Source organism: Oryzias latipes, chromosome 12 (genome assembly GCF_053564925.1).
Source record: "Oryzias latipes strain Hd-rR chromosome 12, Olatipes_Hd-rR_3.1".
Classification (NCBI taxonomy): Eukaryota; Metazoa; Chordata; class Actinopteri; order Beloniformes; family Adrianichthyidae; genus Oryzias; species Oryzias latipes.
In genome coordinates this window covers 9,024,305-9,050,999 of record NC_136248.1, presented here as the reverse complement: position 1 = coordinate 9,050,999, position 26,695 = coordinate 9,024,305, and the positions used below count along the sequence as shown (strand labels likewise).

At 38.1% G+C, this 26,695-nt stretch overlaps 1 long non-coding RNA gene across 2 annotated transcripts; it reads left to right on the top strand.

The window, feature by feature from the left end:
* The first annotated feature begins 200 nt into the window (after positions 1-200).
* LOC144996338 (uncharacterized) lies at positions 201-4,543 on the top strand. 2 transcript variants are annotated; one of them, XR_013659330.1, is made up of 7 exons: positions 201-286; positions 1,259-1,340; positions 1,644-1,720; positions 2,074-2,185; positions 3,732-3,759; positions 3,896-3,995; positions 4,410-4,543. It is a non-coding gene; the product is annotated as an uncharacterized LOC144996338 (long non-coding RNA). The 2 variants fall into 2 exon arrangements; XR_013659329.1 differs by having other exon boundaries at positions 3,876-3,995.
* Positions 4,544-26,695: the final 22,152 nt, after the last annotated feature.

Below are 26,695 nucleotides of genomic sequence, written 5' to 3'. Positions count from 1 at the left end.
AATCCCGTTCTCGTTTGTGAATCTCCCCGTGTGTGTGAGAGATTTTTCTACGGTGAATATTGAGACTCATCTGACGGAGAAGGCTGACTAATCTCACCATTGGCTAGTGAATCTGTCAATCAAACTCACCGGCAAAGCTGGCGGGTTCGCTTTTAGCCAATCGAATGGCCCCTTGCACTCTTCACTTTCAAAGTGACGAGGGAGGGAGCTGTTCTGCACAGCAGTTGAAAGGACGCGGGCGGCAAACATGGCGGAGAGGTCTTCTGAACGGGATCAGTCTCAGCCCGTAAGTAATGCATTTATTTGATTATTATTCCCTCGTTGTACGTCCTGTAATGTTATTGAACACTAAGTTGAAGCGTTCTCCTTAGCCAAGTGACATGTGTGAATGCTTTATGAACACTGCAGCCGAGTCGTTTGCAGAGTACCCCCACCGCAAATTAGCTTAGCTTTGTTTTGCTTAGCCTGTGCAAGTTGTGGCTGTGTGAGTGTGAGTGAAGTTCAAGCCGGTGTCGGTTCAAGCTAGCGTCTATAGCCAATGATCTGTAGGTTCTTAACATGATTCAGATAGAACTAAGGGGAAAACATGCCGGATTTACAGCAGCAAAGAAAGTTTAATAAAAAGTATCGATTAAGTATTAAGTATTGTTTAAACACTGATGCTATGCTAACTAGCTAGTTGTTCCGTGTGCTGCCTTTATGTAAACGCGATCCGGGTTAAAGTTAGACACAGCATTTTCACAACCCAGACTTTAAGACGGGGTGGACTGTGCAACAAAGTTAATTCATATGACATTCATGAAAACGGCATTTTTTAAATATAACAGACATGAATCCACTGTTGAATGAAAGAAGCCTCATTAAGTTTCTAACGTTAGAACCCATATTGTGCTGAAAAGCCCTGTGAGATTGTGTCAGAGTGACAGCCACTAAAATCCCCGTATCTTTACTTCCAATGACGTAATGACAAGAATCCCAAACATTATGTTTTTAGGCTGTTTTGTAGTCGATAAGTAGTCACAGAAAGGGCGGATGGGAGAAATCAGCTGTCAACAGTGATTAGAGTAGAAGTTACTGTAAGTATTACACACAGGCTTCCTGTGATCAGTGTCTTGTCTCTGATTTTTTTTAAAGCTGTTCTTTACTACAAGCTCAAGTAATCATAGCAAGAAGAATTCCCCTTTCATATATTTGAAAATTATGCAATTTAAGATCAGACAGCTAAATTATCTAATCCGTGTTTTTATTTATTCTCTAGGAATTACTGAATGTGACAGCGTGACAATCTTTTGTTCCTCGTTCCATCAGGCAATACAACTCTCTGGCAGGGCATCTTACAAGTAATTTCTTTTAATTTTACCCACTGATTTTCCAATTATTTATCTTTTTTTATCAATCTTTTTATTTTGTGATATTTCTATATGTAATGCATGTGTGTTTATGTGTTTTTTTAAGATGGCCATTTTAAAAAAAAATTTCCTCAGGGATTATTAAATACCCTTCTATTCTATTCTATTTCATATTTTATCATCCTATTGTATTACTGTTTTACCTGTCAATTGGGAATTTAGCATTTTTGCCCCTGTAAATATCTGTCAGTTGAAAGTATTTGTACTTGTATTCCATGTATCCTGTACCTGAAGATAGCAGAGAACAACTGTGCAGACACCCACTTGGCCTTCTTCAGTGACGCTGTGAACGTTTATGGCTTTCCTCTGAGGTATTCATGTTATTCATAAAGAAATATTTTATTCACATATCAGGCAGTATAAGTACTTGGTTATTTGTACAAAAATAAAATTACCGGTACTTTTTTTAGACTCCTCTCCATAAACAAAGGCAACTCTAAAACTTTCCCCTCATGAATAACATTTTACCCCCCCCCTTAACAGTCTCTCTCACCTCATTTTTTTCCCCAGTGATACATGTAACCCACTCCTGCAATTTTTTTAACCTAGAAATTCTACTTATTGGCATCATACATAAGAACATTACATTTTAAACTGATGTGTACCGTATTGCCGATGCATTTGTAATTATGTGTTTGAGACATGATTTTCATGTTATTGTCAGGGTGAGAGGAGATCACGGAGGAGAAAATGTGGGCATAGCCGAGTTAATGCTCACAGTACGTAGAACTGACACAAACGGCTTCATTGTGGGAAAAGTGTACACACAATCAACGGTGAGTTGAACCTAGTTTTAGAAGCTTTAATATATACACAGGGCTCCAGACTGCGTCCATTTGTTCGCAGTCTGGTGCCCAAAATTTGAGAGTGTGCAACTGAATTTTACACCCAGTCGCACATGTGCTACCAGTAAATTTGCCTCCTCCACCCTCCGTATTTTTTAAACATTAAACATGAAAGGAGCACGTCAATGATCGATGAAATGAGAGATGAAATCATCAATGAGACGCGAGCGCACACGCACGCAGGCAGACACACACACTCGCGCGAATACTCATGAGACTGGAGCACACGCGAGCACACACTCGCGTTTCATTGAGTGATGCCTGAGGCGGCCAATGCGTGTGAGAAGAATAGGGAAAGTCACTGCAAGTGGCTAAAATGTGTGGAGGGGCGGGGCCTAGAGATAATCGAGCACGCGTAAACATCCGTGGGAAGGAAACGGAGACAAATATCATCACAACCTGATATGTGCGTCTGAGCTATGAGCAAGCGAACTATTGATTCGTTCTTCCGACCTGCAGCTAGTGTACCAGTGCCAGAGTGTACAGCAGGGGTCTCAAACTCGCATGAAATCGAAGCTGCAGCGAGACTGAAAGAGACCAGGAATTAGGAGTTGTCCTTAACATTCAATTTCGTTTTAATATGCCTCTCCCCCTAAGTATGAGCTGTGATATTACATCTTTTATAATTATTTTAATGTTTTGTAATGGATGTAGCCTTTTTTTAATCAGTTGGTATTTTAAATTATTTTAATTGATCAGTGAACTACAAAAAACCCATCAGGACGCATGTCCCATAATGCATTGTTTTGTAGTCTGTAGGGCAGCTTTTAGTCAGTTCAATACTAAATTTCCAGCTGCGTTCGCTCTGATTGGTGTCTTGCTCTCACCCCTTTCTCGTGATATTTTTGTTTTGATTGACAGGTGATGTTGGAGCAAAAACAAAAATATACGTCACACACCAGGTGATCTGTGCAGTGTTGCGTCCATCTGGGTGATCTCAAACACGCTTATTGTGCATCTTGGCTGAACCTATTTGGTGTCGCCAACATGAATTTCCATCCTCTAATATTTACATACATTTAAGTATTGTTTGAAACTGTGAAATTACGAAAGGTTACTACGGTAATCACTTGTTACTAAAAACTTTTTTTTATTCTAAATGTATGGTATTTTTTTTACTATTTTTACTTAGTTGTACTGTCGTGACAGCGATTGTGATGTCAGTTTACCTTCATGTTGCATCTTCAAAAGTGCAGAATAAAATATGACACTGAATTAGAAACAGCACATTGTAATTTCTGCATCTATTATTAAAGTATTTATTTGTAATACAGTGGAAATTAGTAGATTTGGTTAGAATGTTGATTTACGGTATGCGCCCCTAAATTTTCTGGTTGTGCCCCTAAAATTTTCAGTTAGGGGCCACAGTGCTCCTAGTGAAAAAAGTTAGTCTGGAGCCCTGATACATAAAAGTGAATGATGTATTAAAAATAAATCTGACAATATAATATTTCTTTTTGCTTTTTTCCAAATACAGGATTGAGCTCCTCTGGTGTGATGTCTTCGTGAGTGTTACTGGTTTATATTACAACATCCTGCACTCTCCTGAGGACCAAAACTTGCTCAATATCAGTCACATCACGTATTCTGCTGCCATTACATTTTTCTACCACGCATTCAGGCCAGTTTGGATGTCTTTAGTGACGCGTGGGACAGCCATCCAATCAGGACGGAGCAAAGCATGACACCAAATCAGCTGTGGCAGTTGGGCTTGACCCAGAACCCTGTTTCTGATCCACGGGTAAGTGCTTTATTTAATCTCACTGTACTGGACAACTGATTTGTGTGCAGTTTGACTAAAGTGGAAAGTATCAAGAAGAGTATCATGAAATCATAATGACTACAGTGAATTTTCATCGAAAATGAATGAAAAGGATTATTGTTGTGTGGTGCAAACAATTTCCCTAAATTGTTTGTTTGTAGGAAGAATAGCACATCTGCAAGTTCAAAATGCATGGCATTATGAGCTATCAGATGTACTAATGTCACTACTTTGTTAAGGTTCACTTATTTGCAAATTATAAACAGTTATGGAGATATGAGGTCTGCCTGCAAGCAACAATATAAGTTATTATTAGTCGGTCACTGTTCCTACATAATCTAAAACACAAAAAAAACAGTGCTGTTCATAAACAGTATCTTTTTTTTTTATCAGGGTATGCTGGTTCCAGAGATTGAATGGGAGGAGAGTGGATCCATGGCTGAACCTCATCCTAGGATCAATGTCCCGGTATGGGACAGTCCTCTTTTGGGTCCACAAATGTTGGAACTGCAAGACGACATCAACCCATTGTGGAATTCAGACCGTTTGGGAGTGGACCTACATCTTTACTGTCCAGTGTGTTTAGAACTTAATTTAGGCGACATAATTACATACAGAAGAAGAGAGACTGAGGGGAGCAAGACAGAGTTCAAACCAATACTGCTGTATTGTTCAAGGGACTTCATTGTATGTAAGGATGTTATGAAAATTAGTTCCAGTTTAAATAAAATTCAAATCAGTAGAGATCCCACATTTGCTTAAATTTTGATGTTTTAATCTGTCCATGTTTTCACTGAATGTTACTCTGCAATAAAGGGTGAATGTTTGCACTTTGTTGTTCTATGACCATCTTTTGTTGTGTAGTATTTAACCAGCTATAAAACCCAGATAGATGAGGATCTTTTTTGCAAGGGTGACCTGGCCAAGAGGTGTATATGTATATGGTTACAATATAAAATCAATGACATTTGAGTTATTAAAAAAATAAAATTAAGGTCAAGCAAAGTGACTTCGGGCTGAGCAGGGGAGGTGTATTGGGTATCTGTGATTGACAGTGAGATGAGCCTTAGGTAATGTAGTCCCACTGCGTGGTACGGAGCAAAGTGATCCGACAAGCCATGCTAAGGCTAACACGCTAACGACCGACTGGTACAGAATCAAATATGGGCGGGGCTTTTGCCACCCGCAGAAAGCGTAGAGAAAGTGTAAGGGGCCATTCGATTGGCTAAAAGCGAACCCGCCTGCTTTGCCGATGGGTTTGATTGACAGATTCACTAGCCAATGGTGACATTAGTTGACCCGCTCCGTCAGATGAGTCTCAATATTCACCGTAGAAAAATCTCTCACACACACGGAGAGATTCACAAACGAGAACGGGATTTTGAATGCACAGTCTGCAGTTCGAATGATCTGTGGGTTCACATCACATGTGTACCTAAAAATCACGTTTGTGAAGCACTTACTGTGTATTTCTGATACATTTATTGTGAATTTCTAAAATGTTTTTTGTGAAACACAGTGTGCACATTTGTGAGAAACACTTATTGTGCATTTGTAAAACATTTAGTGTGCATTTGTGAAACACAATCTGTGTGTTTGTGAAACACAGGGTGTGTATTTCCGAATTTATTTTTCACATTTGCATAAAATGACATTTGTGAATCGGAGCGTGTGCATTTGTAAAACAGGTTGTGTGCATTTCTGATTATTGAGACTGAATTAACTCCATACCAATCCTCCATCCTCCAGTTCTGATCACCTGGGCAAACAAAAAGAACCAACAGAACAAAAAATCTCTCATTCTATAACCACATAAAGACAAATAAACATTCACAACACCCACAACACAGAGAGAATACATCCACATCTTTTTGAAAATGGTTGTAACAACTGGCTTCTCCACTGTCATCTTTTTCATAGATGTTCTGCCTAATTTATTTTATTTGTTGTGTGTTATCGTCCAGCACGTGCATATAACCTGCAAACTCTACCTCCTGGTATCAAACAATACAGTTCATTTCAAATATTTAAAAAATGTGAGTTTCAAACACACAAACAATGTTATTGCACAGGACAGGACATCTGTACGTAATGAAATCAGATAAATTACACCCAATTTGTTTTTCTTCTTTAAACCACGGACATGCCCTGCATTGAGCTACACCTATTTCACAAATATGTTTTCTTTTCTTTTTTATCTAATTCAGCATGTGAGTTGCCCCACCCACAGCAGAGGGCACACTCTGGACCTGCTCATCACAAAGGGGGTTAATATTTACAATGTCAGTGTGGTTGATGTTGCGCTCTCTGATCATTTCTGTGTATTCTTTGACCTGTCTGTTACTCCCAAACCACCGCCTGGCCCTGCAGTTGTAAAAGGGAGACAAATAAATGAGAGCACTAGGGCACAGTTTGTAGAAATGATAAACCCTGAAAACTACGGTGGCCCAGAAGGGTCACAACACATTAACTTTATACACAACACACTAACTTTACACACAACACATTAACTTTACACACAACACACTAACTTTACACACAACACACTAACTTTACACACAACACACTAACTTTACACACAACAGATTAACTTTACACACAACACATTAACTTTACACACAACACATTAACTTAACACACAACACATTAACTCACAACACAACACAATAACTCACAACACAACACAATAACTCACAACACAACACATTAACTGACAACACAAAACAATAACTCACAACACAACACATTAACTCACAACACAACACATTAACTCATGACCCAGAAGGGTCACAACACAACACATTAACTTACCTCACAACACATTAACTCACAACGGAAGTAAAGCAGCAATTGAAGTGCTTTTATTCTGAAATTTCTACTGGGCTGAGCAGCTAACTACCTAACAGAAAGTAATGTCACAGTGAGCTGTGGAGGGAGCTGCACGCGCGCTCCTCTCCTCTCCTTTTTTCCGCTCCGTCCTCTCACACAGGCACGTGCAGTCCCCAACACACACGCACACACAGGACAGAGCGGAAAAAAGGAGAGGAGAGGAGCGCGCGTGCAGCGACAGAGGGGGGTGTCAGAGCGGAGGGAGGAGTGTGTGTTCATATTGTGTGTGTTTAGAGGAAGGAGAACCTAGTAAAGACAAAGTTTCTGGCAACACTGCTGCTAGCTTCTCTTGTAGCAATAACATGCTCCCTCCACAGCTCACTGTGACATTACTTTCTGTTAGGTAGTTAGCTGCTCAGCCCAGTAGAAATTTCAGAATAAAAGCACTTCAATTGCTGCTTTACTTCCGTTGTGAGTTAATGTGTTGTGAGGTAAGTTAATGTGTTGTGTTGTGACCCTTCTGGGCCATGAGTTAATGTGTTGTGTTGTGAGTTAATGTGTTGTGTTGTGAGTTATTGTGTTGTGTTGTGAGTTAATGTGTTGTGAGTTATTGTGTTGTGTTGTGAGTTAATGTGTTGTGTTGTGAGTTAATGTGTTGTGTTGTGAGTTAATGTGTTGTGTGGTGAGCTATTGTGTTGTGTTGTGAGTTAATGTGTTGTGTGTTAAGTTAATGTGTTGTGTGTAAAGTTAATGTGTTGTGTGTAAAGTTAATCTGTTGTGTGTAAAGTTAGTGTGTTGTGTGTAAAGTTAGTGTGTTGTGTATAAAGTTAATGTGTTGTGTTGTGACCCTTCTGGGCCACCGTAGAAAACGCCTCTGGTGCCAATGTTGATGAAATGCTGAATTCTGTTACTTCTAGCATCTTGAATGTTCTGGATGCCATTGCCCCTATGAAAGTTAAATTGAGAAAAGATAGACAGAAAGCTCCCTGGAAGAACGATGATCTAGTCAGGGCACAGAAACAACAGTGCCGCAGAGCTGAGCGAAATTGGCGCAAGTCAAAACTCCAGGTTCATTATGGAATGTATAAGGGGGAGTTTTACACTTACAACCAGATCTTATGCAGAACAAGGGAAAGGTACTTCTCTGAAATCATTGGAAGTTGCAGCAGCAACTCTCGTGTCCTGTTCAGAACAGTAAACAGATTAACTAACCCTCCAATCCAGCTACCAATAGAACCGGTTTGCACACCTAAATGTAATGAGTTTGCTGTATTTTTTAATGACAAGGATCAGGGCATTAAAAAAGCCATCGACTCCACAACACATATAACTATCCAACGGCCACCTACTCACTCTAAGCTGACTCACTTTGTACCTGTCACTGACCAAACTGTCCAAGAGACCATCACCCGTCTGAGCTCGTCTACATGCTGCCTTGATGTGTTACCCACTAGATTTCTAAAGTCTGTCCTGAACAGTGTGTTGCCATCAATTACTCAAATAGTTAACATGTCTCTTCAATCTGGAATATTTCCAGAGGCCTTAAAAACTGCAGTCATTAAACCTCTCCTGAAGAAAAGCGGTCTTGATCCCACTGTACTGAATAATTACAGACCTATCTCTAATCTGCCATTTTTAGGAAAAGTCCTTGAAAAAGTTGTCTTATTTAACAATTCATTTGATGTTTTCCAGTCAGGTTTTAGACCCCATCATAGCACAGAAACTGCTCTTATTAAGGTAACCAACGACATCCGCCTGAACACTGATGATGGCAAAGTCTCTGTCTTAATCCTGCTAGACCTGAGTGCTGCCTTTGATACTGTTGATCATGGGATCCTTTTGCACAGACTCCAAGACTGGGTTGGCATCTCTGGATCTGCCCTAAGTTGGCTCAAGTCTTATCTAGAAGACAGGAAATATTTTTTTGAAATTGGGAGTTGTGTCTCAGACTACATGGCCTTGACTTGTGGTGTGCCCCAGGGATCGATCCTGGGACCCCTTCTGTTCAACCTCTACATGCTGCCACTAGGGCAGTTAATACGCAGTAATAACATATCTTATCACAACTATGCAGATGATACTCAGATCTATGTGTCACTGACAACAGGTGAATATGGGCCGGTGGATTCACTCAGCCACTGCCTCCAACAGATCAGTGCGTGGATGCAGAACAACTTTCTCCAGCTAAACTCAAACAAGACCGAAGTTATTATTTTTGGCCCACAGAAACAAAGAGAAAGTGTCAGCAGCTACCTTCATTCTCTGTCTCTTAAACCCCTCAAATCAAGTCAGAAAACTAGGGGTAATCATTGACTCTGACCTGAACTTTAACAGCCATATCAAGTCAGTAACATCAGCTGCATTTTACCATCTGAAAAACATTGCCAAAATCAAAAACATAGTGTCAAAGCCAGACCTGGAGATACTTGTTCATGCATTTGTCTCCAGTAGGTTAGACCACTGTAACGGCCTGCTCACCGGCCTCTCCAAACGAGCTGTAAAACAGCTTCAGTACATCCAGAATGCTGCTGCTCGTGTCCTGACCAGAACCAGGAAGTATGATCACATTAGTCCTTTGCTCAGGTCTCTGCACTGGCTCCCTGTACCTCAAAGAATAGACTTCAAAGCAGCTTTGCTTGTGTACAAGTCTCTCCATGGCCGAGCACCAAAGTACATCTCTGACATGTTAGTGCCATAAGAACCATCTCGTACTCTGAGGACCTCAGGGGCCGGCCTCCTGTTGATACCCAGAGTCAGAACTAAACAAGGGGAATCAACGTTTCAATATTCTGCAGCTAAAATCTGGAACAGCCTCCCTGAAGTCGTGAGACGGGCCTCTTCTGTGTTCATGTCCAAATCTAGACTTAAAACATTTCTGTTTAGCCGTGTATATGACGGAAAGGTCCTATCTGCACTTTTCTTCCTTTGTTTTTTTCTTTTCTTTTAAAGTAAATTTTACGTTGATTATTTCTATGATGTATTGTGATTTTAATGCATTTTTCTGTTTTGTGAAGCACCTTGAATTACTTTGTGTACAAATTGTGCTATACAAACAAACTTGCCTTGCCTTGCCTTTGTACCTCCATCATGGTAATGCTATATCTATTGGGACTTGTCTGAAGTATAAAGCTTATGTGATTTCTTGCATATGTCCCCATCAGCAAAACTCACAAACAGACCTCTGTAGAATACAAAAACTGGTATAGACAAAACATGGACTATCTGCTCAAGTGACTAGCAAAAATCAGACATCTTTGTCAAGGATATATGAGCCTGCGTACAGGAAAAATGCTGTCATAGCAAATATAAAATAAGAACATGACCTGAAATGCTGTTTAGTAAAATTCTGTAAGCTACTTGATCAATGTATTGTGTGGTTTCTCTGTGTCACACGATTTTGTTACAGTCGTTCCATCATTGGTTCTGCTTTTGAGCGCACAAAGAGTCTGCTTTGCTTGTGAATACCTTTAATACCAAATGTGAAAGTGCAGTAAATGCCATATTCCTGTGATGAATTTTTCCAAACAGAAAAAAAAACCCATTAAGGCCTCCTTGGAGGGTTATGTTTTTATAAAAGTGAACTTAAGCAAAAATGAAACTTCATGATAGTAAATCCCAAAGGTTGTAAGGGGACTTTCACCTACTGATTAGCTCCTTTGCTTCTATCTTCTGTTGCAGACAACAACCCTCGTGCCGTAGATAATTATGAACTATGGTCATTGTTTTTTGTGCTTGTCCTATGAGATTTCATTTGCTAAAATCATTCTTGCTCAAAGTATTCTAAGAAACTCAAAACGTTTTACCGCTCTGCTGTCTTGCTTATTTATAGACTATTCCGGCTTTACCAAAATATTTGGCAAAGGTCAAAGAGTTATTTTGGTACATCAGCCTGGATAGGATGCCTAAAATCGGATCATAATGGCAAATGGTTAATTATTTTAAATAGGCTATTTCATACAATAATTTTTTCTTATATATATTTTTTTGTTTTGTTTTAAGGACAAAGGAGTTTAAACTGTATTTAGTTAATTGCTTTATTATTTCATTATATTGTATTATCTTGATTCCTTTTTTTAAATTGTACTTGTTTTTTTTTAAAGTAATTCTTTTTATTTATGTGTAATGTTACATGTTCTAAAAATAACCCACAAAATCTGTGAAGTAGGATGAATAAATGATGAATGAATGAATGTGGTTGTATCTGTCATTTTCAGTATCAACACTGGTCAACAGTGCAATGAAAGGCTTATGATGGGAAGAGTAAAAGGCTAAAAAAGGCTTTAAAACTCTTCACTACACAATATACCTTTCTCCAGCAGATATTAACACTTTCTTACTTTTCTCTCTTGTTTCAATTTAGAAAGATCCAACCTTCATGGAACAATATGTCCAGTATTATAGAATGAAAACAAATATTTGCTCTTTATCAAAAATAACTAAATTTGTCAGGCTGAACACATTCTGTACAGGAGATAAATCACAGAGTTTGACAAGGTCAGCACCCAATCAGGACACAAAACATATCAGAACATGTGGTGCTGAACTTAAACAAACAAACAAAAAAGCAAGCAAAATTGTTCTGAAGTATATTCAAAAACAGTAAGACACTAAAAAAGTGAACTGAAATATAGCAATGGACCACTATATAAAATTTTAATGTAGCATGCCAATTTCTGAGGGGGAACAAACACTTTGTTTTGTTGTCTATGTTCCATATTTTGTTATTCTTTGTTAAACTGGAAAAGATACTTTACTAGTCCACAAGTCATTATTTTGCTGTTTGCCAGAGTACATTAAGCAAAAATGTCATAAAAGGGGGGTGGTGAAGGACCAAGGTGCAGGAGGCCAAATCTTGCGGCTAAAAACAAAAGAGGATAAATTCAAAAATGACAAAAACAACCAAATTAAAACAGGGTCAAACTTTGCTGAACATGTACCAAAACTGAAAAAAGGGGCAACAAACAGAGGACCTCTAACTGAAAAACACGGATCTGAATAGACATAATTGCCTAAAAAGAAAGAGATGAAACAAAGCCAGAAAAAAACAGAAACACAGTTTCATTTAGGGGAAAATTAAAGCATGGAAAATGAACTATACCTCCTAAACAGCACATGTATTGGACAGGATACAGGATTGGAATGAGGGTCTGGGAGAATGCATGACCAAAAACCTGACCCGACTTAAAATTCTGGGTACAGAATTCATAAAGTGGCAGTTCAATCAACAATTCAGAATGAAGCAAATAAAGTGGAAATACTGGAGAAGGCAGGTTTTTCTTATTATGGCTTGATGTAATGTGGCATGAAAAGGGCTGTAGATTTATTTGAATTAGACATGGCACCAAAAATAAAACCAAACAAGATGAAATCGTTATTTATAAGACTTGATTACACCCACTTACTTCTATGACCTCTTGCAGGACTTTTTTTCATATTACAAACTATCTCAATCCCACCGTTAAAATGGGAAATTATACAAAGTGTTTTGGCCCATGCAAGCAGCAGTAGGATTTTTCGATGGAGAGCACATTTAGTACTTATACTCTGAAGAATGGAAATCATGTGAAAAGGCACAGTAAAAAGAATGTATTTCAAATGTTCCTTGCACATTGCTTGCACCTTGCTCACTTTTAACTGATCAGATCACATTAGTGTTTTGGGTAAAAAACATATTTATTTAAAAATGAATAAGTCAGAAAAAAGGAATTACACAATCTAATCTTTTTTCTGTGTTTTACAGACAGGCTAGAGCTATATTCTATTAGATTTAATGTGTATGAGTCTAGTAGAAATCAAGTCATGGCTGCACTTATCGTACTTTTCTTCTAGAAGAAAAAACATCTCTTTAAAATACTGTATACTTCTGTTCATTTATTTTACCATGCTCAGTTTCTGTGCATGCTAAGAGATTGAATATTTACTATTCTGGTACCAAGGGGCCCTAAAATGCAGTTCTCCACGTGCTTACCAATGTACTTCAGAAGGGCATTTAAAATTCTATTGTCTTTGTAACAAACCTAAAACTTTACAGTAGACATAGAAAAAAGATTTTTGAATCTTATTGTATCTATGCTTGAGTTATGAAACTTGACATAAAACATAAAATATCTTAAAAGTATTTGATAGTTAAGTATATATACTCACTGGTCACTTTATTAAGCGCACCAGTAAGACTGCTTATTAACACAAATTTCTATCTAGTCCCATGGCAGAAACTCAGTGAATTTAGGCACGACATGATCAGGACAATCTGCTGCAGTTCAAACCAATCATCAGAATGGAGAAAAAAGGGTAATTTAAGAGACGTTGCTGTTGGTGCCAGATTGGTTGATCTGAGTATTTCAGAAACTTCTTCTTTCTCTTTCGGCTTTTCCCATCAGGGATCGCCACAGCGAATCATCCTTTTCCACCTCACTCTATCATGAACATCTTCTACCCTAACATTGGCCAACTTCATGTCCTCTGTTAAGACATCCATATATCTCCTCTTTGGCCGTCCTCTTGCCCTCTTGCCAGGGAGCTCCATCTCCAACATCCTTCTACCAATATATCCACTATCCCTCTTCTTAGCATGTCCAAACCATCTCAGTCTGGCTTGTCTGACTTTGTCGCTAACACAGGCAACATGAGCCGTCCCTCTGATGTACTCGGTCCTTATCCTGTCTAACCTGGTCACTCCTAAGGAGAACCTCAACATCTTAATCTCCGCTACCTCCATATCAGCCTCTTGTCTCTGTCTCACTGCTACTGTTTCTAACCCATAGAGCAGAGCTGGTCTCACCACTGTCTTGTACACCTTTCCTTTGAGTCTTGCTGACACTCTTCTGTCACACAACATTTCACAACATACACAACAGTATTTCAGAAACTGTCAGTGAAAAAAACTGCTCAATCTGAAACTTTAGTTTTCCACTAATTTCAACACCTGGCTTTGCACTTTCATCAGCCATACATTTCCGCTTCTTTGTGCACTGGAGGTCATTTCTGCAGTCTTGGGAGACTGAATCGGTAACATTTAAAACTGACCCCATAAAAAAAGGCAAAATTGTCTCTCTGTGCTGCCACAAAGTCACAAAGTGAAAGGAGAAGCTGTGTAGCCGTGTGTATGTCAATGTAATGTTTCTGCAACTCCAGGCTCCTGGCTTGAAACTACTGACGTTTTGTATCCCAAAAGTGTGCCATGAAAGCTATCTCTAGTGTGTCCAGCTTGCCACAGAGTTCAGAGGCCTCGCTTAACATTTCTCCTGTGAATCTTTGGAAATATTCTGCAATACCTCTCTCAATTATGAATAAAATATCCAAAGAGCCTTTGTTGATTCAGCTCTAGACCTCCGGCAAATACCAGACAAAGGTTTCAGTGTGATTTTCACAAATGTATCATGGCACACTTTTACCCACCTGTGTGTTGACGAGGCACAAAATGTGTAGATTGATTGCAGAAAGTCAAAGAAAAGGCCAGCTTCTGGGATACTGTCAACAGCATTGACTCTGACTAAATTGAATGAATGTGACGGAAAACACTCAACTACTTCTCCACCATTTTTTATTATTATTATTTTCACCTGAAAATAAATGTGAGTTGGCCCACATGAGCAAAGTCTGGAGTGGAGTGAACGATAACAGAGTTAAATTTGTTCCCTGAAAAAACAGTAGGCCTTACAATGGCTGTAAGTCTTAAGGGACACAATTTTTACAATTCAATACAATACAATATAACATAGTATAATGTAAATGAGTTTTTGAATAGGGTGCTGGATGCTAAATCTGATAGTCTAGTAAAGGTTTTAATGTGAGAATGTTGCTAGGAGTTTTGAAAAATTAACTCAGCTGTGACGGTGAGGTCAGGGGGAGAAAACCCAGGAGCAGAAAGAAACGACACAAGGTCCAGATTCCAGGTTGAAGGCTTTCATGCCAAAAGCAAAAGCAAAACTCAAACTTGAGCATAGACATGAAGATGCTCTGACACAGAGTCTAGAAGAGCCACAGTACAAGTAGACAAGAAAATAATTGACAAAGGGAGAACACCTGTGAGACTCGCAGGAGACCTCAGGGAGGGTCTCCAGGAGAGATCACAGCTGACAAAGTCAGACCCTTTCATGACACTCAGCAATATTTATTTTTCATTTAAACTTTCACTTAAATTTCTGCCATTATTGACAGGTGAGGAGTTTCAATAAAATTAATGCAAAGTGTAATGTGGGACTGTTTTATCAATATTGGATTTTCACTTGGACTTCACTTTGTTGGTGTGTGCAGTACTCTCCTTTATGGTGGGGACAGATGGAAGAAAAAAAATCTCCAAAGTGAAGTGGGGCGAAACCTGGTGTTCTGAAGGTAAAGAGCTACCCGTCTACTCCTCTCTTCGAAGACGACTATGGGTTATTATGACATGTGAACCTGCTGTGTATTGTGACAACTGTACAACCCACTCCTGAGTCTAGCTCGACTATTGGACACTCACTTCATGGTATGGTTGCGACGCACAATAAATTTGAATGTAGTTGGAGATTTCTTTCTTTTTGTGACATGTCATTGGACGTGTATTTTATTCGGTATTTTTCCAAAATTAAAATGTCCTTGCGAATATGAAATGAAATAGATTGGAAGTATTATTAGTTATTTCCTTTTTCCTATGCAGTCAGGTGCAAAGTAACCATGGACCAGTACCACACTGGGGCCCGGAGCTTGGGGACCTCTTAAATACTTTAACCTAAAATGTACTTCTGCATGAAGATTCAGACTCTCAACAAGAACAAAAAATGTATGGGTTGAACCATCAACAGTGCTGTAAACTATAGGTGCTTCACCACTGTGGAGCCACTTCTACTAATGAGCAAATTAAAATGTACAATCTTTCAGAAATAAAACCAAGTATGTAACATTTAAGGACATTACTCAGAACTAGAATCAAAATACTTTTACCATTAGCCATACTGTCATACATTGCAATATTATGGACATACAGTGCCTCGCAAAAGTATTTGCCCCCCTTGAACTTTTCCACTGTTTGCCTCAGTTCAGGGTGCAAACATAAAAATATAAAATTGTAATCTTTTGTGAATAATCAAAAAGTGGGACACAATCATGAAGTGGAACACAATTTATTAGATATTTCAAACTTGTTTAACGAATAAAAAATGGAAATATTGGGCAGAAAAATAATTCAGCTCCTTTACTGTCAGCGCAAACTCACTCCAGAATTTCAGTGAGAATCTCTGAATGATCCAATGTTGACCTCAATGACTAATGAAAATAAATAGAATCCACCTGTATGTAATCAAGTCTCTGTATAAATGCACCTGATTTGTGATAGCTTCAGAGGTCTGTGTAACTCTTGTGCTATCTAATGGGGTCCAGATGACCCCACCCTTACGTTGACAAGTTATCCCTACCATGTCAAACGTTAACGGGCCTTGGATAGCACAAGAGTCAAGGAACACACCAGGCAGGTCCGAGATACTGTATACTTGTATATAAAAAGATTTTCCAAGCTTTAAAGATCCCAAGGAGCCCTGTGCAAGTAATAATTGGAACAGTCGAGTTTGAGTCTCAATGTAAACAAAACAGTTGTAATGTTCTTTTCCAAAACAAACCATGAAATAATATGGCTGATGTTTTTGTTACATGAAAGAAAATAGAAGTTGAAAAATGTGAATATCTTGGCTTGGATACAACATTCAATTTTAAGTCTCGAGTCCAAAAAGTGTGTAACCGGGTTAAGTTGAAAGTGTCTCATTTTAGATTTATTAGGGCAAATTTGTCAATGCAAGCTGCTACAATGTTCATGTATGCAATGATCTTATCACACATGACATACTATCTTATAAAATTATCAGTGGTCTGTCATCCACTCCACTCAGTCAGTTTAATAAAATAAGATCCTTCTCTGTGGAGAAGTGTCTTCAGCCAGAGTGGCTTCTCCGTAACAGCAGCACTAGAGTGGAACTCTGTTCCTCACGTTATTAGAGACCTCACCACATACACTCTGTTTACAAAGCACCTAAAAAACTGGTTCATATCCCAACAAACATGTCCACATTGAACTATATTAATGCCTGCCCCTCTTTGTTTGATCTGTCACCTTTGGGTCTTTTATATTTGTTCTTATGTTTCTCACTGTGTGCATGTTTTTACGTTTTTAAATGACTGTTTATTGTACATGCATATTTTCTATTAATGTATTTAATTGATGTTTTGAGGTTTTTAGGTTTTTGATTTTAACACCTGTCTGGGGACTACAGATGAAAAATAGCCTTTGGGTTAATTCTGGCGGATTGCAGCCATTCTTTAATGTACACTGACCCTGTAAAATAACTGAATAAATAAAAAAACATTGAAATGGAAGGAGTATCAGACCACTGGAAATCTACAAAGACCCAGCCATCCGTCTAAACTTTCAGCTTAAACAAGGAGAAGACTGATCAGAGATGCAGCCAAGAGGCCCATCACTCTGGCCTTACTGGAAGAGTGGAAGGAAAGCCATTTATTGAAGTTATGCACAAAAAGTGTCATTTAAAGTTTGCCACAAGCCACCTGGGAGACATACCAAAAATGTGGAAGAAGGTGCTCTGGTCAGATGAAGCCAAAAATCAAACTTTTTGGAAACAATGCAAAACTTTATGTTTGGCATATAAGCAACACAACTCATCACCCTAAACACACCATCCCCACTGTCAAACATGTTGGTGGCAGCATCATGGTTTGGGCCTGTTTTTTTTCAGCATTGACATGGAGGATTGCTAGAAGACCATTCTGGAAGAAAACCTGATGGAGTCTGCAAAAGACCTGAGACTTGGATGGAGATTTGTCTTCCAACAAGAAAATGATCCAAAACATAAAGCAAAATCTACAATGGAATGGTTCACAAATAAACATATCCAGGTGTGGCCAAGAATGGCCAAGTCAAAGTCCAGACCTGAATCCAATCGAGAATCTGTGGAAATAACTGAAAACTGCTGTTCACAAAAACCCTCCATCCAACCATCTCTAACCTGACTGAGCTCAAACTGTTTTGCAGGGAGGAATGGGCTAAAATTTCAGTCTCTCAATGTGGAAAACTGATAGAAACATACCCCAAGTGACTTACAGCTGTAATCACAGCAAAAGGTGGCACTACAAAGTATTAACTAAAGGGAGCTGAATAATTTGGTACACCCAATTTTTCAGTTTTGATTTGTTAAAAAAGTTTGAAGTATCAAATATATTTCGTTCCACCTCATGATTGTGTCCCACTTGTTGTTCATTCTTCACAAAAATTACAATTTTATGTTTGCAGCCTGAAATGTGGCAAAAGGTTGAAAAGTTCAAAGGGGACAAATACTTTCGAAAGGCACCGTTTGCTATCAAGGCAGATACTGATTCAAGGAAAACAGCCGTCAGTCAGTCCATTCATGCAAACTAACTTACTGTGGTTTTCTGGCGACACGTTGATGTTCTTTGCAAAGATGATTTATGGCACTTCCCAATCTGTCCCAAACTGCAGGACTTTTAAACTTTCTGCTTTGGACATAGAAAGTTGCCAAAAGCTTTAACAAAATGCAGATCCTCCTTAAAGAAAAAAAAGCATCTTTCTTTCATCCTAACCTCAACTCCTCAGTCTTTTTCTGTCTTCCTGGCTTTCATTTTCTCCCAATGCATTTTATAGTTGACATATGAACTGAACGTGCCTGTGAAGCCTGTGCCTCCTCCCTTTCACCATTCAAGAGTTGAATAAATTCCCCCAGGTGACAGCATCTATGAACTCTGTTCTTCCTCAGACACAAGTGCAATAAAGGCCTAAAATGGATTTGAAATGTTACAAAGTCGGCATATGCCACTGGTGCAACTTGAGTTCTTTTCTTTTCTCTCTCTTCTTGTCTGAAAATGCTACTGGTCCAAAACAAAAAGTGGCATCCCAGGAAAACTCAAGAAAGTCTTGATCAACCAATCCTGGGCTGTAAACAATGTGCAGATCTTATTGACGTCTTTTATTTTAGTAAAAGAAATTGGGGCTAAGTTCTACTTTTGCAGTTCCTATAATGAAATTGAAGCTAAAACTTCCTATATGATAGCTGTATGCACCTGTATGGGGGTTGACCTGTACCGGTGCCTCAGGTTTTTTTGGTTGTCCAGGTCCATAGAGGGTTGTCATGTGACGCGTCTTCAACATATGCTGTTAACACTGGACTGTTGCTACCCGGTATAAGCACATGTCTGACAGCTACAGTTAAAAGAGGCTTCGTACGAAATGTCATAAAGGTCAAAATCTCTTGACTCTTGCACCAGACATTCTTTTTTCCACAGCTCTATTCCGACATATAAAAGACTTGGTGTCACACGATTCTGGCTGGGCACAAACCGCATTTTTCTTCTCATCCATGATCAATTTTCAAACACTTGGCACTTCCGGGAATGAAAAACGACGCTTTCAATATGTCATTACCAAATACAAGTCCTTCATCTGGTTTCACTTGGCTTAACTCTCAAGGTACATTCAATGGCCGCATATTTTGGAAATAGATCTCTTAAACAGTCGTAAAAACTTGTGTAGTGACCCATGAACGTGAAAGTTTTGAACGCGAAGGCTAACAAATGTGCGTTTACAAAGACTTTTACACAAGTATAGCTGTAACAACTTACATTTTGGAGAATATTAAGAAAAGTTGGCAAGTTGCATCCTAAAGCAAAGTAAATTCAATACTTTCCCAGTCCAGTCTGTAGAGAGTGAAACAAAAGAAAAACTAGGACATTAACCAGGTTGTGCAAGGCTCAACTGCAATAACCAAAAAAATATTTGGAATGAATCAATAAATAAAATGTAATATGTAGAACAGGAATTCAGTAACAGGTGAATCTAGAAGCATGTCTGATTAGGTTGGTGCCTACATAACCTTTGGAGACTTATCAACAGTGATTCCTTCAATTTTCTCTTTAAAAATCACATTAATTATGGAAAAAAGGTTTATAGTAAATGTTATTTGCACAAAGTTATAAAAAAAGAGGACAAAAAAGTTATTATATCCTCTACATACGCTCTCATTTCCACTTCTAACAAAATATCTTTTCTACTTTAATGGTTTGATAATAGTGTTACTGGACTTGCTTTTCTGGAACCGATGACTCATGAAGTGACAAATCCAGAGCCTCTGGAAAAATTAAGTCCATCCAGCTATCTGCATAAAGATGGGGTAACTACAGTGCTTGCAGAAGTTGAGAAATAATACATAAACTGTTAATTTTGTCAAACTGCCACTGGCTTCGCTCCAGGACCTTCAATTATTTTGGGACAAATAAAACGTGCAGCACTCCCAGAGCACTTCTCTGTTCTTCTGATTCTATTTTTTTTCCATTTTCTGCGAAGTACTTGCACATGTAATACATGTAAACATATTTTATAGAAAAAAAAAACATATTTTCAAAATTTTTCTTTTATCTTTCTTTGAGCAAAATTCCCTCAAACTATAATTATGCATAACTAATCTTGGAGTTAGCATCCTAAAATGCACCCTTTGGGTAGAGACTTGAAAATAATACATTTTTCTAACCTTTTTCTTTTGTTCAGATATAACTGTTCACAAGTGCTTCTTCTGACTTTTCTACCTAATAATTAGTCACATTAATTAAACCTTTTCTCATATTAAATATACAATTGATCTAAAACATTTTTAAGATGCACAAGTCACTGACAATTTAGGGTATAGGCAATGACTGTATGAGAACTGAACTAAGTGTCCCCTTCCTTCTTGTATTCCAAACAGAAAGCCAAGAAGCCAAAATCCCATAGAATTCTATAGAGAAATAAACAGCTATTTCTCAGACATTACACGTGTCAAAATAACCATTTTTATTCTGCTACTTTTTTATATGCGCTTACTAATCCAATTTATTTCATGATAGGTTTTCTGTAGTTTAAGTTATTCTAGTCATAAATTGGCCAATGAGATGCCTCAATAGGATGTGGTCTCATTTCGAACGTTCAAAAAATGTTAACGACAGATTTTGTGTAGCCCGCTTTGAAGTGGTAGAGATGTGGACTTCAAACAAGCTCACTTTTGATTGGTGGCCACAGAAATATTCACATTCACACACTAAAAGTGAGCTGCCAGCTGTAGTAACCAGAAATTAAACCAATCAGTTTCGCTTTTGTGCCTTTTTTTACCCTTTTGTCTGACAGTTGTTGCAGTCACTTTCAGAGCCTTCATGTTCCCCATTGCTGTTTGGATGTTTTTTTATTTTTTTTTTGTAAAAAAAAATAAAGTGATTTTGCTGCTCTTATTACAACCCTCTTATTGGAAATGAGAGTGTACATCCAGGTGTTGAGTTCCCATTGGGATTTAAACAGATTGCTTGAAATGTTACCTCTGCCTCCACCAATAGCACATGACCCATCTAGCAGCTGTCGATCGTGCATCATGTTGCATTTTAACTTCTATCATTTCCTTTCTTTGGAAGTTCCATTTTGGATAACATCTATATTTTAATCAAACACATGTAATTAAGTTAAAGTATGCGTTGCTATGATTAGCAATCACAAACAATACAATTTGTTAGCAAAGAAAAGGAAAATGTTATGCTATGGCTTGTTTTGCCAATTTTTCCGCTTTTGCTGATTTTCATTAGAGGGACAATTAGCAATGTCTTGTTGTGGCAACAATAATTTTACCACAGTGCCAGCCTCAACCCCGTCCATGTGATCCAGCTCTTTTCCCAGCAATTTCACAGCAGACACTGGGGACTCTGTAAAGCAGCCCTCTTTTCTCCGCTCATCAAACCAGGGTTGCAGAAGCTCTCCTTTTCAAGGTTCAAAGACTTTCTCTATGCAGGAGTACAAAAACCAGAGTCAAAGCAGGGGAATCAAAGCTCCGACAGTAAAAGCTGTTGAATGATTTCTGGTCTTCAATTGTCTTACAACAGAACTTTTCCTTCAACATCAAAAGACTGTAAAGACAGGGTGAGTCATGTTAGAACACAGATGGGTATGGTGTTCCATTCACCAAAAAAAAGCACAGTGGGAGGATGGCACAGTCAAGGGAGATTTACGAGCTGCTTTTCACCGCTCTTTAAAGGGATGCATAAGGGAGTGTGCTTAATGATTTATTACCTCGCGCCACCTTGGAAATCAAAATGGATTTTAGAATCCACTAAAAACCTGAATCCAGACCAAGCGGAATGTGATTTATGAAAGTGACATCAGGAGTCTGCAGTGTGTCTGCTGAAGCCTGTGTGAAACAAGAGTTGAGCATCATTAAGCAAGTTCACAAATTATAGCTGCTCTGCTATACATATCGTCAGTGCTGCGGTTTTATGAAAAGCTGTTTTGACTGTAAATGTCTGCAGATCTTTTTAGTGCTACTTTAACAGTAGGCCTCACGCAGAATAAAAACATTACATTCCTGTCATCTGTATAAAAAGAATAACTGAAGCTTTGTAGGTCAGAGCATCACTGACTCTTCTGTTTGGGTCCTGTTGGATAACATTTTTAACTTATCACTGGTTCGTGTTACACATTTGAGTAAAGTTGTAGATATTTGTTTTAATTATTTGTACAATTTTCTTAAATGAATATGTTATTAAAAAAATATCCTTATTATTATTGTTGTTGTAACTCAATCAAAATAAAATACTGACATTGTGGCTCAACTGTTCAATTCAGATATACCATTTATAATAGACATTTGTAAAATAACCTAATTTTTTTTAACTTACTTTTGGAAATAAAACTGCAAATAAATAAATAAAATTGAATAAGAAACAACATCTGCAGATGTTTCCTTTATCTTTTGTACAATTTAAAGTGATCGGTCAACCATATTATAGATCTTGAGTTTTATGTCTCATTTGCTTTTTTCACCATTTAGTGCATTTCCCTTTGAAAACGTAGAAAACTAGAAGATTGTATAAATTTGCAAAAGAGTTTTTCTTTTCTCATTTTTTACTGTTTTAGACAACATTTATGGCTAAATTAAACAAAAGCATTAACTTCTTAATTAATGTTCATGAAATATCTCCTGACAATAAAAGTGTACCTTTGTATCGTGATTATAATTAAGGAGGCCACAAATGGTGTTACATTTAACCCTTGTGCTATCTTAGATGACCCCACCCTTACATTGATGTGTTCTCCCTACCATGACAAAGGTGGATAAAGGTGAAGAGGATTTCATGTTATCCATGGACACCAGTGAAGATCAATAATCATTGAAGAAAAAAGGTTCAGAGCACTGTCATGTGGGGTCTAGATGACCCAACTCCAAATGTTAAAGTGCATAGGATAGCACAAGGGTTACCCTATTTTATAAATTAGACAAGAAAAACTTTGTCAGTTGATGTTGCACACTTTCTGCTAAATTAAGTTTGGAGTTTGTGGAGAATGTTTGACTTGTTAAAGTTGTTTAAAAATGTTGTGTTTTTATAGTAATAGAGTATTAGCTATTTACATTGCCATTTAATTTTTGCTGTAAAGATAAAGGTATACTTTTTTATTTCAAGAAAATTATTTTATTTGTTCAAGGGTACAACTTTGGAAAAAATGCCCTACATGTCATGGTGCCTCTGTCAGCTACTCTCCCCCTCCCCTCTCTGCTCTGGACGCGACCAGCTGGATCCACTCACCTCATCAGCATGCAGCATTCTTAAGGAGATCCAGAACCAGCATTCAATGCCAGTTCGTTGTTCCTCTACGGTGCATAGTCTGGTCGACTCATGTTCTTTTTTTTTTTTGTTACTCAAAATATCTTGGCCATTTACTTAAACTCTCTGCATGTCGATATTTTTTCTTTAAACAGGAACATTACATAAAAAGTAGCCATACTTTGCTGTTGAAGCAACAATCCTTTCTTTTGTTATTTTGGCTTTATTGAGCCTGTATTCCAGATCTCTAATTACTTTTAAGATTATTTTAAGGGTTTTGGGTTTGAAAGCAAAAACAAAGTCTTAGGAACAGTAAAGTTTGGGGGGAAAACAGTTCATGGAGACAGTAGAAAATCTACCTTTTAAAAACTTTAACATTTAATAAAGACAAGGAGTTTTTAAAGTAATTTTAAGAGATGTGTCATATTGTGGTGAGTTACCTTCACTCTGAAATAAAAATGTTGTGCTGTTGCTCAGAAACTCCCTTCATAAGAAAATGTCATGAAAAAAATGTTTCTGAAAACAAAAAACAAAACTCCCACAACATAGTCTTTAGTGTTTGACATGTCGCTGTAATTGATTTTTGAAAGGAACAAAAAAGACACTGACAACTAGCTGCAGGTGGCTCTGATGCTACCAAACGCAGAAGAAGCTCTTGCTTTACCTTAGGGGACCTACACCTCCATGATATTCCCATGCAGGCTTTTTTTTCAGACTACCAAAACTGTACAGGATCTTTTTCTATCTCCCTCCCGTCTTGATAAAAATGCTTCAGCCTTATTCTCTCTTATGTAATGGAAAGATCCACACTAAAATCGTATCCTATGTTCACACCTGGCAAGTGCCTCACATTCAAGAACACGCATGCATTTAGCGTATGGTGTTTAACACTGGACTGTACCTACCCAAGTACATGCACCTACAGTTGGAAGAGGTTTGGTGTGAAATGTCAAAAGCAGGGATAATTTGGCTAATCTTGCCCCAGGCCTTTTCTTTCACAGCTCTATTCCGATATATGAAAAACTCGGTATCACATCATTTTGGCACAAATTGCCATTATTAATTTCTCCTCCATGATCAATTTTCAACCGGTTGGGACTTTCAAGAGTTAAAGGGGATGCCATCCATACGTCACTACCAAATCCGAGTCCTTTATTGGTCAAAGTTCAACCTGGTTTAACTTGAAACGTGCATTACATAGTCTCGTGTTTTGTACGTAGAGTCCAAAAATGGTAGTTGAAACTTCCATAGCGACACATGAATCAAGAGTTTCAAAAAGGCGGACACATTAAACGCACATTAATGCTCATTTACATAGACTTCTTATTTAAAGCAGCCACTTAAATGTGCGTTGCACAGGCTAATGTGAATGTAGCTTTATTGGTGGACTAATATTTGAGGAAAGACTGAAATGCCTGCAGAGCTTTATTAGGCGGCAAGATTGAAAAAGCCTAAAATACACAGAAAATGAAAGCCCATTCCTGATTTACACAGGAATGCAAACAAAAAGAATATCATACGTTTCATGATGCATTAACATTATTTAAACGGAAAAAATGAAATTGTAACATAGTTGTCTTATACTTCTTAGTTAAGGGGTGTGTCTGATTTGTATAAATGTAAGAAGCTCTACTTTGACCAACTATTGATTCACACAAACAAACCCCTCAAACCCCTGTCTGCTTAAAAAAAAAAAAAAGATGTGAAACCCAAGGCAAAGGTAGACGCAAAACACCATGGAAGGCTTAAAGAAGTACACCAAAATGTTGCTTGATAAACTATGGTTCTAAATGGCCAAAGGGATCACTGCCAGGAGATGATTAACCATTAAGGAAAAGAAATCCAACCTTCTGTTGTATTGTGAGGCATAAAATAGTAGAATGTGAGCACAGTCCAGGAGAAAGCAGAAAACAAACGTGCTCTGGCATGGTTTGAGACATAATGCCCAAATTCAGGTACGTCTATCTCTTTAAAGTTCCACTCCATCTTTTGGTCTGATTTGAAAGAAGAAAAAAAACTGTGTTTTTCTTCGATATAGTTTCTGCAGAGCAGCAGAAGTTTATAAAAAGTTCGCCTTTTTGTTGGTGGGACTATTGGTGCAAAGTAAGCCCTCTCCCACATCCTGTCATCCTTTTCTTTAAATTCTCCCCTGCCAGCTAACAGCCTCTCACACACCCAACCTAACTTTACAGGTGCAGCAAAAATGGTGAGCAAATTGGAGCCATCCATTTCTACAGTTTTGAGCCAGATGATAGCTCAGACAAGGAAAACGAAGACGTACATGGATCTAATCATCAGAATGGAGCAAAGCAGGCAGCTTTTGGTCTGCCATAGTAACTTGTATTTCACACTTACAAATTTTTTCAAACAGCATTTTTATGTCTGCTGTTAAGTCAAACCAATTAAAAAAATATTCCCAGTAATGGGATTTTAAGCATCATTTTTTGTATTATATGTCCTCCATCCTCAGAAAAAGGCCACAAGAACATGTTTAAAAAAACAAACATTTTTTGTCCTAGTGGGTCTTCAATCAAGTCTTTTGGTTTTCTACACTCCTGCAGAGTGTGGCTGTCACAAGCTTATTAATTTCACACAATGGCAAAACCACCAAACCTTACAGTCATCCGGAATGATGAGAGATGTGTGAAATACATTTTCATTATTTTCCCTTATGTGAAGCTTTTCAAAACCTCAAGCCCTAAATACACCTTTCTTATAAAAATAGAAAACCACTTTGAAAAATGCAATGATTCTGGAAGGCACGTCAAGAATATTGCACTGTATAGAAGTTGGCATTAATGGAGTGTTTCTCGTCATAATTAAAAATTCCACAAGCAAGAATATAGCAAAATCTACAGGCTCCATTAACTCTACACACACCACACACTCCATTTGCACCTTCCTGCATTCATAATTTATTAATTCTTCAGACGTGCGGCTCCTGTGCTGCCTTAGGCATTCATGTTCCTTCCCAGGTGTACTCTTGTGTACAGACTCAAACATTAGTTGGCTCAGATGAATTCTGTTTCAGATCTTAGAGGCCTTCATATATCTTGGTTTTGGATTTTCCCATTTTATTATCTTATGTCTGCTTCTGTTGCTGACTAGATGCCTTCAGGAAATGTGCATAATGTGCGTGTAGATGTTTGCTATTTGACACTTTCACTAACACACTGAACCTCTACTTTAATCAGAGAGCTATTGGTCACTGCATAAGCGTTACAATGACTGCCTTTTAATGA